This window comes from Falco peregrinus, chromosome 3, assembly GCF_023634155.1.
Source record: "Falco peregrinus isolate bFalPer1 chromosome 3, bFalPer1.pri, whole genome shotgun sequence".
In the NCBI taxonomy this organism is placed as follows: Eukaryota; Metazoa; Chordata; class Aves; order Falconiformes; family Falconidae; genus Falco; species Falco peregrinus.
In genome coordinates, this window is record NC_073723.1 from 108,731,074 (window position 1) to 108,746,724 (window position 15,651).

General features: G+C 40.4%; 1 protein-coding gene across 1 annotated transcript in view; it reads left to right on the forward strand.

Moving 5' to 3' along the window:
- Window positions 1–15,651, forward strand: part of SSU72 (SSU72 homolog, RNA polymerase II CTD phosphatase) — a 29,234-nt gene that overhangs the window by 7,467 nt on the left and 6,116 nt on the right. The window lies entirely within an intron of this gene.

A 15,651-nucleotide genomic window follows, 5' to 3' on the forward strand; every position in this document is an offset into this window, starting at 1 on the left:
ATATGGTTCATCCTTGAAAGGTGTAATTCATGATTTGGCATTATGCATTAGGAATATATAGTTGCTTGACTGGCGATCTTAGAGTGTTTTAAGTCTATAGGAGTTTTTTTTACAACAGGCCTCTAATGCTCCCTTGTAAATTGCTATTGAGTTACAATGCACGCATTCAAAATGCTCTCTTGTAGTGTGTTAACATGTTTAGCTCTTGAATGAAAGCACATTAATACTATCGCAGATTGTCCATTACCTCCACTGCACTGTGGATCGTATTTTCTCAGTGCAAAGACTGTCCCAATAACGGATATGTGAAGAGCGACTACATCGACATTAATGTTGTATTTAGCTCAGACAAACTGACAGGTAAGGTTTACAGTATACTTTCTGTGGGAGAGAGGCTACCTTTCATTAAAGAGCTCACCCTTCTCACTGAGAGTTTCTCGATACATGTTTTGCAAAATCTGTGCACGGAAAAAAAAATAAAAATCCAATAGTATAACGAATGAACATAGGAGAGCCCAGTAACATACTTCAGCCTGAAGAGCAGAGGTGATGAAGGTTATGCACACTACTTAAAACCATGACTAATGTCGAATGGCATGATTTTAGAGCATCTATATTTAAAGTGAATTTTTCATTTATTTTTTTAAGAAAACCCACAATCCTACAAAATTGGGGCACTCAGCCTAGATATTCTTTTTTCAGCAAGGCACCTGCTATTTTTTTAAAAAAATTAATGTTAAATATGAGCGAGGGAACTTACCCTAAATAAGGGATTCAATGTGTGCTGAATTTCTGCTTAAAGGATGGAGAGCCCTTTAGAATGAAGTACTGCAGAAATTAATCTTGGTGATGTAATAGAGCAGTCTCTGCACTTTCTAGTGCAGGTTTTTCCTAAAATCTTGGGAGTGGCCATCTGAAGATCCAACAGGAATGTTAACATGGTTTAAATGTCTTAATTGTACTCAAACAGCCCAGTTTTCTTGCATCTGTTTGAAAAAAATGCAGTAAGACTAAACAGGTTGTCAGAGACTAGAAAACAGAACATGGTAGAAACTAGCTTAAGCTCTTACCCAGGGAGCTGGCGAACTCTTAACTTCTTGAAAGATGGCACTACAGTTGTTTGGTAGCACAGATTTTACTATGGCTTACTAGTACTCAGCAAATTCTTTGTTTGCTGACCACACATAGTAAATTTGAGCTCCCCAAGACCCCAAGTGTGGCAGCTGCTTTTGCACTGGATATTGAAAGGCTTGTATTAAAAAGGGCTGGGCTGTTTGATTTGAAGCTATATAGCACAGTGAGAAAACTGATTAAACACTGGAATACCTTTCTGCATGGTATAGCACACAAATGGTATCCCTTGCAAGGGTGTTGGCTTCCTAAGATCTAATTAGAGGTCCTTTTTGAAAAGAATTCAAAATGTAGGTAATGAATCACATGTGTGATGTACTGGGTGGTTTGGGGTTTTTTTGTCCTTCTGCCTGCAGAGAAAAGGAAAATCTTGCAAACCCATCTCAATGAGGTACGCCATCTCTTGATTAAAAAAGAATTGCTTCAAAAGAAAATTACTTTAATTGAGAAATAATTTTGACAAGCACTAATGACTTGTGATTTCCTTGTTGCATTCTTCATTGCTGCTCTACTGAATAGGGCAGATACAGTAAGATAAAACCAACAGAAAGCCTACCTAGTCCTGTCCCCCCCTTCAGCATATTTTGGGGTTACCATTTTAGTTCTGCTCCACACTGGAGGTGGTTGCTGTGTTCCCCAAATGTATTTGCAGTGTTAGTTAAACCTTTTCTCACAATAAAAGAAAGCAAGTTTAAACAACAGCTGTTGCAGGGGAAATAGAGCAAGAACAAGTGCCTGTACATCTTTGCAGTTTTGATTCTCAGATAATGTAAGTTAAGCTTTTCAGGGCAAAGATTGTCAGCACAGAAAGCAACTCCCTTTCCAGGAATGGGTTTTGAGGGTAAAGACTTTTGCAGTAACCAAAACCAGACCTACTCTTGTCAGAGCTGTGGAGTAGTGGTTTTGTGAACCAGGGTTATGGGGGCTGAGATTTTTTTGGGTGAGCATTACTTCATAGGGGTGGTGATCATGCAAATGTTACCTGCTCAAGGGTGGGAGGGCCTGATCTTCTGATGGCTTTGGAGTGTAATTGGTATGGGGAAACAATAGTGTAGTTCTTCATACGATTTAGCTGCTTGTTCTGTTCTCCAGGAGAGCCTTGCTTCCCTCAGTTAAGCGGATATGACTCTCATCTGTAGCCTTTCCATGTGGTTTGAAATGGTGATTTTTGGGGACAACTGTCTGCTTGTTCCCATGTTCTGGGGGTGGGACACGTGAAATCAGAGTGCTCAGCTTCAGTACTTCCTCGCTTAGTGGTGATGTCCTTCCTCCAGTTCTGTATGCCAACAGGGATCCCAAGCACTACGGACACTGGATACTCAGTGGAATTGTGGCCGTAAGGGACTTAAAATGTTCTCTGGCCAGCCAAGTAAATGACCCCTGTTCAGAAAGTAGGAGTTTCAAACAGAAATTAGCTGCTGCAGTGCTGGACATTGGTCAGAGCAAGGTTAAAAATGTGTTGGAGTGAAAAGATCCATTGAAACTCTTTTTCACTTGTGGAAAGGGGGGGAGCTATCAAAACCCCACTATGCAGAGACTAAGAGCACCTTCATTGCAGTTAATTAGTGAAATAGAAAGCACAAGCTCACATACCTTGAAGGTATATGTTGGAATTTCAGAAGCACAGGAATAAGGGATTAACGGAGCCAGGCATACAGATTTACTTGAGTAGGTGGTTACAGTATATCTAAAATGGAAGTTCTTCAAAGTGAGTTTAAGATGTGGTAGATAAACCTTATATAAAATAAGTACCCAAATCTACCATAGCACTTTTAGACTATAGCATTTAAATTCCCCGAGTCCTAATAGAGGGCTATGACAAAACCACTTAAGGTTGTTCTGAATGTGGCTTTTGGTTGCTTTTTAAAATGTTACTGTATTGTTTCTAGGACAAAAGTAGAGGGTTCTGCCAATAATTATAGGAGATGTGACCATGGTCTTCAGTACTTCTGTGGGGCTATGTGTGCGTAGTATAGATACACGTTGTTGTATTTGCATTTGTAACCAGACTTGCCCCTTACAGCTGTCTGAAGGGGTTTAAGGTCTTAGTTCTAATTATATAGTGGTGACTTTAAAGATGAAACAAAATTAGAGGAAAACTGGTGAGCCTTGCCTTCAAGTGAACACAAAAACTAGTCAAGGATGAAACTCTCTAAATGCCAGTTTAAATCTGCAACAGCAGTTGCTTTTATGCCCAGAGGTAGGAACTGTTCAAATGGAAATTTGACCAAAATTCTGCAGCAGTATCTCCTGGGTTCTTTATCAGTATTGGTTAACTCCATGACTTTTTCTTTCCCTTTCTCAACACTGATGTATCCGTGACCCTCAGATGGAAGATACCTGATGATTTCAATATATAGGGGTTTTAATCACGATTTCTAGGCAGCCTGTATCTACTCTGCAAGCTTGGCCTCCTGCTCGGTTTCCTACTACTTTGACCTCCTCTTTTAATTTGACCTGCTGCCTAACTGTAGATAGGATTCCACTTTTAGCTCCATCGGTACGTGATGATACAAAATTGGAGGGAGGGGGAGCAGAATATGTCTCAAGAAGTTACTAAAGTTGTGCTTCAGTTAGACAGGAAAATGTTTCAGCAAAAACTGGCTTGGTATGTCTCACTCAGACATCAGGATTCTTTCTGTCAAAAAAAAAGTTATCTAGGTGATTGAGATGCAGGTTTTTTCTCTGTGAATTCTATTATTTAAGCTGGATGGCCATGTGATACTACTTGTGCTATTGCTGATGAGTGATGGGGGTTGGTTGGTTGGTGTTTGCTTTTTTTTAATAGTACCTTTCACATTCAGAGCAAGCGGAACCAGTTTCCTCTGCCGTATACAAACCACTTTGCCAGTAGATATTCGTAGCGTTATGGTCTCCCCAAAGCTGACACTTATCCCTGGTTTATCCCCTAGTCTTCCATCTGCCTAAGAAGATGTGCTCTATGAACTGGTAAGATGCATTACGGTGGGACGTCAGTAGAGGGAAATGTGGCTTTGGAGCAGGTATAGGCTTGGGGGACAATGTAGCTGTTCAAAATTGAAGAGGGAAAATGATTCTGAAGCAGGTTCTGTCATGCAGAAGATCTTCACAGGGTCTAGATGAACAAAACTAAAATCTTTTTTTCCCTACAGAAGATGAGGAGGGCCAGAAGAGGTATATTGTTGAACTGAATTGGCTTTGCTGTAAAACTGTGTAGGAGAAAGATTCTGTGCCTTTCCCAAAACTTTCCAGTCCCACTTGAGACAGCATCTCCTGTGCCCATGAAGAAGAATAAGCACAAAGAGAATTGGGAATAGCTGAGAAGAGAGGGCATCCAGAAACAGTGAGGCTGTCTCATAGTTTTATATCCAGAAACGTATGAGGCTATGAGGAATAATTTCTCTGTAGGGTGGTGGTGAATTCTTTTGGTGCTAAAATTTTAGTCAGACATCACTGCAGTTAAGTTTTTCTTGCAGGAAAAACGGAATTTCCTGTCTTGCAGTCAAGCTGAGCTTTTCACGGGGCAGTACAATTTGAGTATTAATAGTCATCTCTTCCAGAAGGTTTTTTCCTCTGTTCTCCCTTAACACCAGTACTGGAAGAAAGGAATCAGTTTCTTGTGCAGTGTCTCTCAGCTGTAGTACAAATTTCCTTGGCATCAGCTACAGAACTGATGAACTGCCTGCTGGAATCCTGCATAGTCATCGTAGTGGGAGTGTGTCGCTGGGTTCTTCTCAAGGCAAGAAGTGGAATTGCTTGTTGGACCATGGTCAGACTATCTTGGGGCAATAGGAAGTAATTCTCTATTCAGTCCAAAGTGTGGAGTCAGTAAGAGACTAATATTTTTAAATCTGGGGCTAAAACTGGAAAAGAATTATCCTAACGCACCTCCTGATAAACTAAAATTCTGTAAGTATGCAGCTAGTCCAGGATTACATCTGCCACCTTTTCCCAGTTAGGAGTAGCACATATTATAAGGATAGTAGTATCTGTTTGTTACAGCCTTGGTCTTAGTTGTTCAGAATTCCTGGATTCACATAGTTGGGTTCTGAGAATTTTTGCTCTTAAGCAAATCAGTTTGCTCTAACATATCTTAACATTGGAGTAAACTGATGTGAAGAAGCCAGTTATTAAGTAGTGGCTTTATTCCATTTTCTTAGTGTGGTAGGTTGGGGAACAGTATGATTTTGACTTCTGATGCAGTTCATCTGGGGCATAAAGCAGAATTTTTTTCTGTACTTCACGTGGCTTAAATTGTGTGATTAATAAGACTTCCCTTCTGTCTGGCTTAGACTTTTGTTTTCTTGGGGGGTGCGTTATCGAATAGTATCTTGGATCTTGCTGCATAGTTGTGTTTTTCAAATTCCAGAAAGTGGCATGTGATAACTGATACCCAGATGATTCACGGCCTGAGCTGATTAGCATGCAGGCATTGACGGGGAAAAGCTGTTAGGAAGAAAAGGTTGGTGGTGACAGGAATATCTTGCTCTAAACCACTTTCCCAGTTTCTTTTGAATGTTGTTCGTTTGCTGCAGAAACTTCTGCCACCTGTGACAAGGCTCTAGGATCCATAATACTTGAGTAGTAATTCCTGACACTTCTGGGTCAATGAACTCCCCTAACACATGGAGCATTTATGTTGGACCACTTTGCTGCAGGCTGTACGAAGCAACCTTGAGTTGCTTGATGGGGAAAGTTACCACTGCATGGGGACACAGGAGGACTAGTGAGAGCTGCAGAGCATCTGCACCCCGCTTTTGGGGGCCATGTAGCTCAGTCTTGGGGAGTAACTCAGTCAGTTCCACTTCAGGTAAGCTCTTTGTGCATGTATTTATCTTTTCATTTGGTTTTCTTCATGGATTCTGAACTGATAAATAGTTGTCAGCTTCTGTTCTGAGCTTCCAGTGGCCAGTGGGACAGTTTCTGTATCTCTGTAAACCACTTTGGAATGTTATGGTTTAGGTGTGTTTGGGGGTTTGGGTTTTTTCTTCTTTTTTTTTTTTTTTCTTTTTTTGAAGACATTGCAAAAGCTAAAAAAGCTATAAAGAAATCATGGCCTGCTGCATGTCAGTGGCAAAACTTCTTTTGAAGGCAGTGCAGCACAAGTCTAGTTTTCTTTCTTAATGTCTTTCAAAGTACTTTAATACTCCTAGAAATAGAGGGAAGGGATGAGGATGGAAAGCAGTGCTTGAACTGGATTTGAACAGTCACACTTCTGTGAATCTGTATGCTTCCAGCCATAAGCTGAATTCCAATCCATTTTTTCCATGAAGGATCTTAAAACCAAAACACTTCACAAAATCTCATATTTATTTTTTTTAGAAGATTTAAAAATCTTCTAAAGGCAGCAGTTTTCAGTACTTTTTAGTTTGGCTCGTTAATCTTAGTTTTGTTCACACTAAAAAGGAAATATTTGTAATTATTCTCTTCAAAAAAGTTAATTAAGAATTTCCTTTGTATTTGAACTTCTGGAACATGGTAGAAAGATTTAGACGGACTCCAGTCTAAATGTTTTTCAGCATATAAAAATCCTCTGCCACCCTGCCTGTCTTCTAGGTAGTCTGTGGAAGGTTTATTTCCTTCACTGGGGTGGGTCCTGAACAGATGCTCTAAAGAATTCTGACTAAAGGATCCTGTCGGAGGCTGATAACTCTTGTAAAATCCATGTAGAATTTGAGTGATTCATCAGCTGGGTTTTAGTCCTAATGTATGAACTCTGTGAATGATCACGTACGTTGGAATCTTTAAGTGTCTTTAAAAGGGCGTTCTTGGAAGTAAAGGTGATGCTTGGATCTAAGACTTCACATATTTGAATGGATGTTAAAAATAGGCTATTTGACTGTCTAGCCAAAATATGTCCCTGCCATCTGCTGGCCTCCTGGGTGCACCGTGTACAGTTAGCGTTGCTTAAATATGTTTTGCTGCGTAAGCAGATCCCAGGGCATTGCCTTTGTTGCTTGTGATACCACCAAAGGAGCTTTCGGAAGCAGCATTGGCAGTAAATGCAGCAAGACGTTCATATTGTTTGCTCTTTGGACAGCTGACTTCTTGGCATGGGTTTTCTTTGTTTGTAGATTGTCATCTTTGTAAGGGGCTTTATATAAGGGTAAGTAAAAAATGTGGCTGCTTCTGCTCTCAGGCGTTGGCTTAAATGCTGCTTGGTCCTCTTCTAATCTGTAGTTGATAAAACTTAAAAGCAGTCCACAGCATAAAAATGAGCTAGCTCTGTTTGATCCCAATTTGGAAACTTCATCCTGGACTTAAATGAGGGGAGGGAAGTGACAGTGAACTGCTGTTTCTTGCCTTGAAGAGGTTACCTCAGTTTAACACAAAACAACTTCTGTGCCAATGTAAGGGATGTTTATACTTTTTTTTTTTGTTCCCTCCCTTGTATTGCTTCTAAAACAATTTCCATCATCAGGATAGTGACTGAAGGCATATTTCCATGCAGTTTGCAAATACACATTACTCCTTGTCCTTTGCTTTTTTTTTTCCCCCCCCCAGAGCATTTTATCTTGAAGCATTTTCTAGTTAAACTCTGCATATGGAATATTAGTGTCATGTCTGTCACCTTTTAAAATGGTAGAGCTTTTAGGTATAAATTACATCTATTTCCATTTAGGCAAAGTTAGCAGTCTCTTGTTGCCACATTAGTTCTTACTAAAGTTCCAAGTATCTCTGTCTAATTGTATCTCGTGAAATCATAGCTTCTTTACTAAACCTTTACTAAAACATCCTTTAATTTATTTACTACCTTCACTAAAGCATCTAGAAACTTGCAGCAAAGCCAACAGCTTAAGTTACAGAACATAGTTTAGAAAAAAACTACTGTGAAGAAAGACATTTCATTACTGGGAAGAAATAAATCTTCATAGTTTCAGCAACTAATTTTGATGCTTTTAACTTTAGAGTGAACAAGTTATGTTCATGTAAGACCTTGTAACACTTCTAGGTGTGGAAGAGCAAGTGGAAGTTTGATGCTTCATCATTTTTGTTTAATGATTCTGATCTTAAAAATGTCTCAATACTGCCAAAGGTACAAATCATAGAAACTGAGTGAACTGTGCCACGTTTTTCTGATAATCTACATCTGAGATAGCTTATATGTCACCCACTTCCATGAAGCCTTTTGGAAACTCACGTGTGTGTAGCTTGCCCCATGTCCAGATACCATGGCATAAACCATCTTTCAGCTACTTACAGGAGCGTTCTGAAAACTTCTAGCAGATAGAAATGAAAGATTGTTCGGAAACTTTGGATGCATTTGGAAACGTGATCAATAACCCACATCTTAATAGAAGGAAGATCAGAAAAATGTGAAAGGTAAGAGAAATCTGAGTAAGATGGCCGTTGTTACCATTTGATACTGGTTGTACTCCTTGTACTCTTGGAGTTCACAAGAGCGTGTGCAAGCATGTGCTTCAAGCATTGGCAGGATTATTTAGATGACTGTTTTGTGAAGAATAGCGTATATTCTTCTATGCATTTCAGATATTAATTGTTCTGGTGCTTGGGGATCCAGGTGCCAGATTTATTCAACTAAAGTAAATATAGCAAGGTTTCAGCAATGGACCAACATATAAAGGAGTATTTAGCAGTGCAAATTGGAAGTCTAGCAGGGGAATGGCAGGAGAGGCGTGTGCCAGTTTCTCACTTGCCATCAGTGGAAGCAAGTTGGCTGACAGAACTGTATTTATAAAATCCCACTCGATACAGAGAATAATTGCTGGCATGGAATTCTTGATGGAAGATCTTGCTCACGTATGCTGCTGGTGTACATGCAAGAAGTGTCTGAAGGGCTTCATGTCCCAGATACAGCTCCGTCAGCCCTGAGAAATTCATATACATGAGAGCTCTTTTAAAGAAAAAAAAAAATCTGCAATAAACTTCTGAGAGAAAGTCAACAAAAGAGGGAATTAAATGCATATTTCTATTTGGTTTAGATGATTACCTTTCCCAAACGTGATGCTGCTACTTAAAGGGGTACTTATTTTTGACTGATTTGATGCAAGGTAGTGAAAGTAGCATTAAAATCAGAAGTAGTATTAATTACTGAAGTCTCTTTTGAGGATGTAGGGAGGAAATTCAGGCTGTCTTGCTGCCATATACTTCTAATTGGCACAGCATAGCTATCATTTCAGGAAAAAGCCCAAAGTCATGAAAGGACTGCATTTTCAGAAGGTGGGGTGTGGCTGAGGGGAAGATGTTCTAGCTTTGTTGCTACCCAGTGACAGAACTGGCAGCCTTCAGCATCTTTAGGATTTAATGCAAGAACAGAGACATACTAATGACCAGTGTGAGAAGGTCTTGTGAGAAGCTTTTACCCAAGGCACACGAGTTTCGTGTATTATGCTTTGCAAAATTAGTTGTTACTCAGGCTGTGGATTACCCACATCCCTCTATTCTTCAGTATCCTGTTTGTAGCGTTGCACTAAGGAATGTTGACTGCAGACCTCATCCAGCACGCTTCTTGCTCTGCTTGCTGCCGTTTAAAAGTGCTCCTGCTGTCTTTATGAATGTGTTCTCAGGTTTCCCAAATGTGTTAAATGAAATGGCTTAATTGATTGAAGTTCTTTAATGCTTGTGTTTTGCTTTATCCGAGTTACTCTATCCAGCTGTAATTCCATTTAGTGGAAAATTACCTGTGAGTTTTGCAGTACAAAGCAATGACAACAGCGGAAACCAATTTGAAAATGGTTGTTGCAAACCCTGTTTGTCTGAGACGTTAAATGGAATGACTAATGTGTTTTCTCAGACCTCTCTCCTCACAGCTACCTCAAAGTACTTCCCCCTGCCCAGCCCTATGATATTTGTTGCTCATCTGAAATCTGCCACTTGTTGCTAAACCTGAGAAGAGCATCCAAAAGTAATGTGTGATACTTACACCCCCCTGAAGTAATGTATGATACTTACAACCCCCCCGAAGTAATGTGTAGTACTTACAAACCCTCTTGCTTGCCTGCTACTCCTGATAATGATTTCTATATTCCTTTATTACACGTCCATGTCACGTACTGGACTTACCAGTGGGTTTGAGCTGTCTTGCCAAGTGGCCAAGACGCTGTAGATTCCAGCAATCAAAATCAAACTCCTCTTGAAGTACACACTTGGATGAAGTGCGTAGTCAGCTGTTTGGTGGCAGGGTCAAACATGCCACATCTTTGAAGTCATCTTGTTGTATTCTGCCTCTGGTATCCTTGTCTTCCTGGTAGTCCCTTTGGTATGCCTGTGGCAGCCCTTCTCCTGCTCTTTGGCAGTGGACTTCACTATTGCTCCTGTTCTTTTCCCCTTTGACAGCTTGTATCTGTCCAGTTTCATCCTCAAATATAGTTTTAGCTGTTCAACACCAACAAGTCATTCTGGCACTTGAGCTCTAGGCTAACCTAAAGATTTTTCCTTATTTTGGTCATGGGTGGGTATGTCGCCCTCAGCTTTAGGGCTCAGCCAGGCTTGGGGAACGAGCATGGCTAGCTTGTGTTTGGGCCAACTGCTGTCAGCATGCTCGGGTGGATTTTATCTGTGCAGCTTAGAAATGCTGCGTGTAGTTGGCCTTAGCAATGAAAACCAAGCGACACTTCAATTCTTTGCAAGTCTTTAATGCAGACACAAATGTTATCAGCAATGTTATTTAATCCAAATTAGTATTTTTGTGATATTTTGGGGTGGCATATTGTCAGTGTTGAGATTATAACTAAGTTACACAGTGTCACAAAAAACTTGTGAACAAGCTCTGGTTTGTACTAAAAACACACAATTTCAATTCCAAACGAAAGGCAGTTTGCACTCTGGATGTGGAATGTAGGCAGTTCTTACTTTCCAAGCAACTGCAATTACAACTGCAAATTTGTAGTGTTGATGCCCATTTATAGTCTTTTATTCCCTGTAAAAGGAACTGATTCTGAAGGTGGAAGAAGGTTCAGGCAGTCTTGCGCCCCCCCCCCCCCCCCCCCCCCCCCCCCCCAATTCCTTTATAGAAATGTCTAGTTCCTAGGCATTTTGCCAAGCAGGGTTTAATACAATGCATCTTCTGTTTATAATGCAGATACTAACAAATAAATTAAGATGATACGGAAAAGAGACCTGCAGATGCCATTCATACTAGCGTGAGAAATGTTCTGCTCTGCTGCTGTGTTTTCACAAAGAAGAATTGCAGTATTCGAATATGATAACAGCTGCACCAAAATGAATAATCAGCATGTCAGATTTGTTGGAAGATGTCGAAGCTCTGGGTGCCAGTTATTACTTTAAAGAGTATTTTTTCCCCTTCAAAAGCATATACATTTTAGCAAATGTAGTTTGCCCAATTATGTTTAATAAATTGGTCTCTAGTTAATTCTAGATGACTATAATGTATACACGCCAAAACTTTCCACTCCAGCCACATGTGAATTTGTTTCACCTGGGAGTTAAAATGAAACTTACTGAATGCTTTGATTGGTGAGAGATCATTTTCCTTTTATCGTACAGGATTTAAACTTAAGTAGGTCAATATACTGCTATATAAATGTATAAGGCAACACTTAGGTAAGTGTAGTCATCTGCAGACTTGTCATCTTGATGGGACCTGGTTGGATCCCCTTATGCCAAGAGGAGAGAAAAGAGTGTTTTAGATGGTGGGTTTTTGTGTGTGGGGTGGAAGAATTAAAACAGAGTAGCTATACTACAGATGTACCAGATTCATTTTCACCGACTGAAGCAAGACTTTCTGCCTTGGTGACCTTAGATGTAGAAGCTTACGTACAGCCTTCTAAACCTGCATGATTGAATGCATCTAAATTTCTTCTCAAGGTATGAAAAATACTTCTGAAAGTAGATTGTCTAGGTGCAACGATGCCACCGCTAAAACGCAGCTCTGTAAGCAGTAGTGGTAAGAAACAAAAACAAAGAAGCCTTTGTCTTAAAATGCAGTATCGTATACTAAAGCATCTTGGTGTAAAGAAGTAGGCATGAAATGAAGTTTCATTTCTTACCTGGTGCTTGGTATCTGGGTGGTGGTTTACAAATTTTGAGATACCCGGTCTTCTATAAATAGGCAGTTTAGATGGCCGAAGGTGATGGGCATTCCTGTTCGTCTGCTTCTGAATATCAAGCTCTGAGGTTGAACTACTGTTACAATCTCCCTGCTGAATTAACGGAGCGTTCTGACTGCAGTTGGGCGCTGAGCTCTGCGGAACCGTAATTGAGTAGGAAACAGAACTCATCTGGTGATGTCCAACTCTGATTTTAGCCCGTCCCGTTTTCCCAAATTTCTCACTCAGAATTCTGCAATCTTGTTGTATCTCCAAACTGAGAGGGTAGGTGGAAGCCCCATCATCCTAGTTACTGGGGGGAAAAACCTCACCATTAACAGGATGTGTTCCCAAAGAAGTTAATAGCTGTTCTTGATTCCTACTGCTGTGGGAGAGGAGCAGTGATCCTGTACTGTAGACACATTCAAATCTGTCAACTGTTGTGCAGTGTTGTACCTCTTTCAACTTTTAACTGTTTGATCTTGGGATTTATCAAAGCCTCCTGGTTTTGTTTTTTTCTTTACTGATCTGTTGCTTTTTGTCAACCTCAAGTACAGGTTCTCTAGACATATTCCATAATAATTTCTGTGTGGACTAGTTGCTTTCTGTACCCTGTATCTTGCTATATGCTTTGTGCCCTAACAAGAGTATCTGTTTTTATTTAATGCCAATAAAACTTGGTTTTCTTAAGTAATTTTCTATAAGCCTGTTTGGTGATAAACGCTCAAGTTGCAGCCAGTACATTATTTTGTAAGCTTGTTTTCTCTTTCTAAGCTTTCTTCTTGCTGTCCTCTTGCACTTCTATTTGAGAAGTGTATTTGACGAAAAAAAACATTGAGGTCTGAAAGGGATGGAAGGTCTAAAATGGCATTTGGTGTGACACATAGATAGCACTGCATATTGGAGGGGAGGGGGACTTGTTAGTGGGAAGTCAAATCTGATGCTGCTATTTTAATGCAGATTTAGTACTCTTTCAGGTGCTGGCAGTCCGCTTTAATATTGATGTACTGGGGAAATTAGTCTCAGTGTGGAGGTCTTTGGGGAATATGCTGCATTTTATCCAGGAGCTATTTAAAAAAAAAAAGTGTACTCTATCCCTGCAGAGAAACTCCATGTTGCTTTCCTACTAGATTCCCTTTAATTCTTTGTAGACAATTTAGTCTAAAGACAGTCTTTAATTTCCTAAAAAGCTGGCTTCTGAAGTAGAACTTGGAATAACCGCAGTTCTCAAACATGGTGAAACAGGAGAATGAGTGTGGTGGTAAGAGGCGTAGATGGGGAGATAGCGCTAACATTGAAGTCATTACAAAAAATCACTCATGGTGTAATTATTTTTTTTATAACTGTATGAGCATATTCAGTACAACTTTAACAGTTACAAAAAGACAGACGGGACCCTGGAAAACCTAGTTAGGCGAGAGTGTAAATGTGCAAGAGCGGGTTGGGGTTTGTTGGGTTTTTTTTTTTTGTTAATTTTCATTGGAATAACACGTAGCATCCATAGGAGAAGCTTCTGTTGTTGTCATCCAAAGTCTGCCTGTTGCTTCTTTAGAATATGTTTTACTCGGCTGACCTCTGACAGAGATAATCATCACACAGTGTTAAGGGGCTAACTGATGTTAGAATAAGCCACGTGCATTTTTATTTCTGCCCCCCCTAGATTATTTTTTTCTTGGTGAATCTCCCATAATAGTTTTCACAAAATGTTAGCCAGAAATATCTTTCAGGTTTATAAGGATGCGGTTTCCTAACAAAACCAGTCTACATTTTATTGAATTTCATAGCCTGGTTACCACCAAACCTTCGCAACTCTGTTCAGCTGCACAAGAAACATTATCGGCAAAACAGTAAGTTGGACATTTTGAAAGCAAAGCAGTTGTTACGGTTATCTTTTGACATGGGAGTGGTGTATATGGACATTGAAAAATAGTATTTTGGGGTAGAGAATTTTTTTTTCTTTTAATTTTGACCTTATTTTAGGCTTTCTGACATATAGTGCGGGTTTGGGAGATGAGAGCAAGGAATTCTAATCATAACGTGTGAAGATAATTATGAGGATATACTGAACAAGAAAACACTTCTGCTTCTGAGGATTATCTACATTAATCTGGGGCTGTTCTCCCATATGCCAGTTTCACTTTACCAAAAGCTTCTCTTCGCAGTTTCTACCCAGGCTTACTCGTGCTTTGCAAAGTGGATCTGTTAAACAGTTACTTTAGGGCAGCAGTGGAAGGTGGGTAAAACCAGCAAACAGGCTCAGTTCTGTAAAGCTTCTGGAAATTACTAGTGTTTGGGGAGACTAGTTTATGCAGTATCTTGAATTGAAATTGCTTTCAATAGAGGCTTTCGGAGAGGACTTGCCAAACACAGAAACATCTGGGGATTTTAGAACTTCTGAGCTGCCTGGGAGGATGGCAGAGGCGTTTAGAGAGGATGTTGTGGACCACCGGTATCTTCTTTGTTATAGTTGCCACAGAGTGGCTCCCTGTGCCTGTCCTTTTGTCATGTAATATTGGCCAGAGGTTTTGAAGCAAACACTCGCACAGAAGGACATTTGCAAAAGCAAATGCTAAATGAGAGGGAGAGAGAAGAGAGAATGCATCGGTATCGCTGGCTGGTGTTCAGGCAGGTGGTAGAATCTGCTTGGTCTTGCTTTGTCCGTGAGCTGGGTTTATGAACGAAACCGGACTGGTGGCTGTGTTGGCTGCTTGTAACGGTCGCTGCTGGCTGTGCTGTGCTGGAGAAGCAGGGAAGAGACTGCTGTCTCACTATAGGCGTCGTTCAGCGAGTGCTCATCGCTCAAATACCCTCTGGTCCTGTCGGTGAGCAAATTGCTGATAGATGGATTAGAGGGGTAAAGTATGGTTAGCCGCGCGTGTCGGGCAGCGACCGATGGAGTGGGTGGTGAAAGGTGTTTCTGGTGTCTGTGACGGCAGTTGGAGGCTTGGGTAGGAGAAGCTATGAAACTTCAGGGGTTTAATATAAACACACAGAGGGATAACTTTTTTAAAATATGTCTTTATCTTCATCGATACCTTGTTAAAGGATATCCCTGAGTAAATGGAGGGAATGCAGAACCAGGAAGGAGAAATAGTTTGGTATAGCTGTCACCGTAAGAATGAGCAACAATGCTGTGTCTTGGAAAAATTCAACTTGTATCGCAACATCTCCTTTTTATATCAAGCCTTTCCATTACTGCATTGTCGTGCATAAACTTTATTATATTGTGGATCTGTTTAGTGTAGTTATTCTAATAAAGGTGTTATCCGAATTGGACTAGTTGTAAAAATGGGATGGATTTACTATACCAAGAGATTGCCGTAGATGAAGGCCTCTTAGATAAATGTATACGTTTTGTTGACTTCTCAAGCATGGTATAGTGTTGAGAAGGCTGCTATGGCCAGACGACATGACAGCACTGAAAGCCAGGTGCAAATTTTGTGAGTGCCCTCTGAAGAAGTGACTGCTGAAAAGAAAGAGTAGAGATGCACAGGGTAGAGAGCATGGAGGTGGGATCTGTTGGAAGGAAAGC